Here is a 7945-nt window from a genome sequence, read left to right on the forward strand (position 1 = left end):
TGCTGCAGATCACAGAGAAACTACCTATAAATACAGAAAAGAGGTCAAACAGCATTATCCTCTCTCATTTGTCCTGTTACTAGTCTTACTAAAGCACCACTTTGTTTCATTGGATAGTTTGTTACTATGCATCAGTGAAATAAAAGGTTGCATCAATTATTTCAAGGACATTGCGGCCTGTCACAGTGCATTAGTGGAAAACAAATTGAATATACAATGATGAACAGAGGTCGAACAGATGAAGGTAAAATGGTATCAGTCCCAGTACCAGTCAGCTATGCCAGGGTGACTCAATAACAGACAGGTGTTAACAAGCTATGCTGAGCCTGTGAGCTTCAGCAGCTCCCAGGCACTGACCTAACAGTCACAACTGCAGAATTGCATGTTCTTATAAATCAGATTTATGGGCTTCAGACATGGCAGGCAATTTCATCTTTGACCCATTCATTTTTAAACTAACAAGCACAAACAAAATAATGCCTGTTGTGTTCAGTTGCTGGATCACACTATGCTGAATCTTGTTTTCTGAATTGTTTTGCTGGAGTATTTTATGAACACACAGGTATACGATGCAAAATAACAAACCTTTTGATTTTCACCTGCTAGTGACTAATCAGCTGGTTTTGTATAGAAGAGCAACTTATTTTTTGCCAGAAAGAAAAGAAATCATAGATGAAACAGTTTTGAAAATGGAAACATTTTTTGTAAAAAAATAAAAATAAAAAGCAAAAAGCAATTTTTTTCTTCAAAGGAAGGCACATAAAAATGCTTTGCTTTGCTGTCAACACCAAAATTCAGGCATTTTCTGAGTGATTACATGAATCAGCCATTAAATAAAATGTTTATAGTAATGTTCAAACCCGTATGACGACTTGTTTGTTTCAAAGATCTGAAACGGTCACCCACCAGTGTGACAAGACCTGCAATCTGCTTTGGAGCTCCCTGCCAATCACGTGTGTCATCCCAATTAATTTATTATTCAGCTACAGTTGTATCGTGACTGTAGGCAGTTATAAAGACAAACACGATCTGTTTGGGAGATCAGTCAGCTCGATACGCCCTCAAATATGGTAAAAAGCTCCCCACTCTGAAAGTGTAATTCTCTCGCCAAAGAAACTGACAATCAAGACAAAAGAAAATTCTGATTAAGTGGTTGATGAAGATTCATGCAGCTATTTTTCATTTTGACGTTGAGGCATAGGTTGGCTGGACTAAAGTGGCAGCCATGTAAACAGGATTGTTTGTAATTTCACAGTTTAAGAGTCAACAAATGACAAAAGACTGCAGTAATCACTTCAGCATCATCTAGTCCGTTGATTGCTGAAAGACTGATACAGTTCATTATCACTGCTGGCCAGAAGAAGAAAGAAAGAACGAGAGAGAAACATGAGAAAGGCGAGGGAAAAAACTGTCAGAGTGAGGAGGACTTGAAAGACAAATTACATAAATTAGTACATGACAAAGGCAGAGACAGATGAGAGCTATAACAATTAATAACTTATGAGTTAGATTCTCTCCTCTCGTGCAGGCTTCGCTTTCTGCCTGTAATTATGAGTCTCTCTCTAAATCCCTCCCTTTCCCTCCTCTCCCCCACTACGCAATCCCTAAAACTGGAAGAGAGTCCAGTTCTCGCTCTGACTTTGTTTATCCTCCCAGCGCCAAGCAGCTGGCACAACAAACAAACGCGGGAACACAAAGCTTCGGCAAGAGACAATCAATAACCAGACAAATAAAAGAAAAGTACAAGCAAACATGTGAACAGCTCCAAGTCAAGCAGCACTTAGTGAAGAAACAGCATCCTACTCTCACCTGCTCTCAATCTTTCCCAGCTGAATGAGTGACTGGCGTCTTACACACAACACTGTGTGAGTGACTCACAGTGACTCACGCGCAGTTGGCTTCATCTACTAATCTACATCACCATTCAGCTTTATGTTATCATGCTACACACAGCTGTTTAAATTGAAGTACTAATGTTCCATAAGATGCCTGCTGTGTATCTGAGCGAATGTGCACAAACACACACACTGTGCACACTCTACTGCGCATGCACAACAACGCTTGACCAGCTGTTTTTTGGCAATGATACAGAGCGGGTAGGGCTACACACACAAACCTCCAGGATATATATTAACGCACTGGCCGACGCTACATCACATGCATCATGCGACTACTTTAAGTAAACAAACACATTTTACAAAACAGACTTTTACTGAAAAAGTGACAGGCTGTCACTTTGAGATGCGATCAGATTGAAGGAAAGGAGTCCATTTCTAAAAAGACCGCACCTTTTGTTCACTCCAGTTGAAGTCTTTTATAATTATATCATAATTTCATGTTACGTAACTGACTTTAAACTGACAGCAGGAGTGTAGAAGTAAAAAAAGGAGATGGAAAAAGACAGCTGTGATTCCAATGAAATACAGGGAATAATAACATGGATACTATTGTGTTGCAGGCACAATAGGAAAATAGATTGTAAATAGGACAGCAACCTTCTTGTATATAAGGAAAATCAATGGTTGCCTGATTGCATCAAACGTTTTTGGTATTGGTGACCGATTACAGGTAGTTGCGTTGACCAGCTGGTCACCCAGAGGCTGAACATGTGACATACACAAACTCTGAGCGATCACACAGGTCAGCTGTTGGAAGGCGACCTGTTTTGCCTGTATTGCATACAGATTGCATGTAACTCATCTCTAACTGATAGCACAATGATACCATAGCTTGTTGTCGTTTTATTGCAGCTGACTGTGAGCGTCCACAGATCTTTGAAGCAACCATTTCAGAGGCAGCAAGTTCATGGCTCACAGCTTCAAAAAGTTGGGTCTTACTGCATTCTCCAACCACTGTTTCCCCTAGTGTGATTGCACTATTAACAACCACAGCATAATTATAGTCCGGAAGCTTCACCAGTTTAATGCAAATCTAATCAAGTTGCTTCTTGAACCATTTCCATGTTTGTTAACAAATTTTGCATTTCACTCTACTCTTGCAAAACAGCTTAAATGGAAGCTGTAAGTCTACCATAAAAGTAATGAGAAGAAATCTGTGCAGCTATATTTGTGTGTTGTGCTTCTAACACACCCATTCACACACAAGTTAGAGTAGCCAACTGAGATGGATTAAATACAGTAGTATTCAAATCTTTGTAAATCTTGAGAAGAACACAAAAGGCCTGTTCACTGCAGGAGCTTTTACAGAAGCTCCTGCAGTGAACAGGCCTTTTGTGTGGAACATACAAATGTGTGGAACAGAGATTATATGACAAAGAGAGAGACAGAGTGAGTCAGTTTATAAGAGAACTGTCCAAGTCACTATGTAAATATGTCAGTATGATCACATAAATATGCTGCAGCAATCATGATGCTCCACAAAAACTCGTTATTTGTCTCTGTTAACCGATCAGCCGACACAACACAATAGCGTTACATACTGTAATTCTGTCAGTAAAGACGATAAAGAAAAAGTACTGGTTGATTCACTTTTTGTCATTAAGGATAAACAAAAAAGACACACACACAAAAAATTACATTTTGATCAAGAAATTGTCTGTTTTCATTGCACAAACAGCTCCGCTGCACTACACAGAATCCTGTGAAAGAACCAAATCCCACCAACTTTGCTGCTTTTGCCGCTATCCAAGTAAAATGAATGCAAGAAGAAGCATCATATATCTAATAAATCAATCATATTTTAAATGATGACATGATAACTTATTATTATTTCTAATATTATTATGGAGACATGCCACCACCATGCTGATAAGCTAATACTGCATTACCAAGTTTGTAGGTGTAATTTTATTTTAAGCTCACTGTGTAGGTTCCAGGATTACTGTCAGCAGTCAGTCATCTGCAGCTTCCCACAACATAAACTAACAATATGTCAGAGTTATCCAGTAATCTGATTTCTCTCCAAAGCTAAACCCAACGAGGAACTGTAGACTGCAGGCTACACAATAAATATGCTTATATCACCCAGGTACAGTATAGGCACAACTCTTCATGTTGCTAAGCAACCACCATACTCTTACTTCTTTGTAGTAGTCATAAACAGAGAAGACCCAAAGTTAGGAGCAAGGTATTGAAAAAAACCTAAAGACACTGTGTAAGTGACACAAGAAAACATGCAGTAACAGAGTGGGATGGCCTAGATCTGACTTCAGATTATCTGCTCACAACACTGAAACAAAAGCACTATCTTAGGTACTGTTTTGCTACCGGGCAGTTTTGTGTTCAGAGCGAGTGATTGGACATCCTTCATGGGCAAGCATTCTGTCTCAGGTGATGCTTTCCAGAATGCCGGCAGCCTCACACTCACTCAGGTGAACTTTTAAAATGACCTAAAAGAGACTGACAGCACAACTGTATACTGTCTGCAGTGGAGCACCTTAACATCCATACTAGCTACTCCCATCCGGTGAGCCTATAGACTGTATATAAATGAGGTCCATCTAGTCACCATGATGTCACCCATTCATTTGAGCCCAACATTTTAGATCCTCACAATCTTGATTGATTCTGTCTTCTTTTTCCAGTTAGCAGAGATGCCACCTGCTGGCCTTTAGAAAGTATGAAGGTTTAAGCTGTATCCTCAGTACCTTGACTTTTTAGATGCACAAGCTACATCCATCATTTACCTACAGTGTGTGTCTTAACAACTCTTTATGTAAAAGCGTAGATGGTGTTAATGCACATGCTAAAGAAAATAAAAAATAAATGGAAAACAATAAAGGTTCATATTCTATAAGAGGCTAAAAAACACTGTCTCGCTGTGTTTGTAAAAACATCAAAGGAATTTGGCATGAAGGCAAAGGCAGACTGCAACACTGTAAAAGACGATGTGGCTTTCACACATGCGATTCTCTTTTTTCTCTTTATGAAAACATGTTTTTGAAGCGTATGGATTTCCATGTTTTGATTTAGAGAAGTGTTTGTTTTGTTTGCTTTGCTCTTTTGTTCTGTGGTTGCTCAGTTGTTTCTTTTGTTAAAAATAGATTTTGAATAAATGGGCTGAAGGGTCCATCTCGCACTTTCAGATGTCCTACAGAATGACACAAAATACACAAAATAAACTGCACAGACCTGAACCGAGGAAACTTTTTGGTTTCGTAAAAAACATTAAACTTATCCGACACATTCAAACCACACCGTGACTGCGTTAATAACCACGATCCTTTTGGTCACTATAACTGTGATTTGAAATGTTTATATCATTTCATCTTTAACACATAGAAACACAGTGTGACCCACATCTACGGTATAGTTGTCTGCATATCCCAGTGACAGTTTTATCAGTTTCACATTAAACTGTCTGAAAGAGCCTCATGTATATTCATCCTCTCTTTATTCATAATTGATGCCCTGAGCCTAACAACAGTGCTGATGCCGGACAGGCATATTGTCTGGGGAATTCAGCCTTTCCTGCTGTTTTTATAACTAAGTACAGTATTCTTCCTTTTGCTTCTAAACTATTACATTCAGTGGCTGAATTATACAATACTATCTGTTAAGGATCATTGCTAATGCACTGTACCTCTTTGCATATTCTCTCCAGACAAGAATAGACAGCACACACGTAACAGCTGAAAAGATGTGAAACAAACCATCTGGACTACGCATATTACAACAAAATTGTGGACCAGTGTGCGTGGATAATGGATTATGCTTTCAAAATCACTTAATGTTGATCCTTTGATCACTAATGTAATCTGTTATATGTCACCATTCTGGATGCTGACCAACAGGAAGAGAAACTGAGCAAGGACTTTGATTGACTTTACTGTGACCTCCAGCCCCTGCCCTTCAACTCTGTCTGTTTGTCTCTCAGGGGTCAATACAGGTCAACTTCCTCATTAATCACAAAGCCAGCTTTGCCAACGGACTCGCAGCACATTGGTGCACTGCTAAGAAAGACCACCCATAAATTAAGAGTCAAGTTCACTCTCCATTGGTGGAAAAGCTCCACAGCTCCGTCGCTGAGGTGCTTTCTGAACAGAAACCAGGTTTGGCTTCTGAACATCTCGTTCACGCTGCTAAAAACAGAGGCAACAAAGAAGTGACCTTAAGGAACTAAATGAAAATGACATAACAGCTGAAAGCATCAGCAACAAGATGACAACAGATGCAGTCTCAACAGCTTTAAAGTGTGAAAATCTGTAATCAAATAGATCTCATGACAGCACGGAAATCTTACGCTACACTGAAATCTTTCTTGCACAATCAGCTGTTCATTCCCAGCCATAATAACACACTAAACTAAGTGTCTCGTGGTATATTTAGACCCACGACAACTGCATGGCACACCATATGCATTTCCTTTCATTCCCAAAGACACACATGACACCCATGCTCCTTAACGCATGCATGCGTGTTCTCATTCTGTGCTGTAGTACCTGAATACTGTTATCAAAACAAAAATCACACTCACCATCAGGCTCATGAACAAGAAGTGTTAGAAGGAGAGAAAAAGCAGAGTCTCACCAGTGAGAGCTCGTCCACAGGAGACACCACGGCACGCAGGCGAGAGAAATGTGTCCGCCTGACGAAAACCCTACGAGAGCAGCCTGCCCGTGCTCCAAATCAATTTCACACTCTCTCACCTCCCCGCCACTGTGATGTCATTCATTCATCCTCTTCCCCTTCCCCGTAGCCATGGTAACTATGCCGCTTGGAGCTGATCATTCTTTTACATCTGTCTTTCTATCTCCCTCTGTGTCCCTCCCCCTCTCCAGACCTCGCTGAGCCCAGCCCACTCACTCCATCTGAGGGGTGCAGTTACACCCCTAGCCTCACAATCATCCACCCCTTCTTTCTATTCCCCACTATGCTGCTCTGACAAATGAGGAGGAGGGACAAGGAGAGGGGAGGCGCCTGGATTTGCTTCATGTAGTGTGCCCCGATGAGTTTGTGGCCAAACAGGGATAGTTTGCCAAGGAGACCCATAAAGACAGAAACCGGCTACAAAGCCAACTGCCAGACAAAGGAGACAAAACAGAACGACATGAGCTGTGTTTTTGGAGCCAGACACACCGAAAAAATATAATGGAGGTTAAATGCTCACACACAGGTGTGTCTGAAACCCCTTAATGTGCTCACACACATAAACCCAAACACTTAGTCCTGTAATGTGGTGGTGATGAATAGTTAAGGGCTATCACCATCATTACTACAGAGCTGCACTGGCAATAATCCCCACAGTGACCTTGGATTTTCCCCTTGTTAACATTTGTTTTTTTCTCAAAGCATCTTTTCACAATTTCCACATGTCCATTACAGCCTTATTTTAGCCATTTCACTGTTAGGTTCTACTCACCTACCCACCATGCTGCTGATTTAATATTCTAAATCTATCTTCCTTCATCTCCAAGCACACATGCTTTAATTCTCACCTGCAGAACTGGGAGAGCCACTGAAAGGTATGTAACAACAACACATATAAGAAGGAAGGAGTTAAAAGTCAGAGACAGTAATGGTTAAAAAAAAAATCATACATCTACAGTCACTGAAAAGGCTGTAATCATGAGAAAGACAAAGCAGACAGCAACATGGGGAAAAGTAATTATAATACCAAGAAAAATAGAAAAGCTTAAAGTAGATACAGAGAGAGGAGGGTACCTCTGAAAGGGGAGATCTCCACTTTGTTGCATATCTTCACACATCAGCTGTTTTTAATTAGCTTCCTGTGCTTTCCTCCTGGATAATCTCTCCATCTGTCAGCATCAGTCCTAGTCTGTCACTCTTAATCTCTGAGTCGCTGCTCATATAATTAATGGGGGTCTTACCCAAACACCAATACAGTACCTACTGTTTGAGCTTATTAAAGTAATTATTGTCATAATTAACCTAAATTACAAATTGACTGATCCATTACCCTGAGAGGTGGCACAATAAGAATTTGTATTTTACACATACATATGCAGAAAGCATACTATAAGCCT

At 40.2% G+C, this 7945-nt stretch overlaps 1 protein-coding gene across 1 annotated transcript in view; it reads right to left on the bottom strand.

The window, feature by feature from the left end:
* The window catches only part of myo16 (myosin XVI), a 106036-nt gene extending 99382 nt beyond the window's left edge, over positions 1–6654 (bottom strand). The window contains exon 1 of the mRNA XM_026143916.2: positions 6489–6654. The gene's annotated coding sequence lies outside the window, so the exon portion shown is untranslated. The remainder of the gene's footprint in view (positions 1–6488) is intronic.
* Positions 6655–7945: the final 1291 nt, after the last annotated feature.

The sequence above is a fragment of the Astatotilapia calliptera genome, chromosome 16, assembly GCF_964374335.1.
Source record: "Astatotilapia calliptera chromosome 16, fAstCal68.1, whole genome shotgun sequence".
Classification (NCBI taxonomy): domain Eukaryota; kingdom Metazoa; phylum Chordata; class Actinopteri; order Cichliformes; family Cichlidae; genus Astatotilapia; species Astatotilapia calliptera.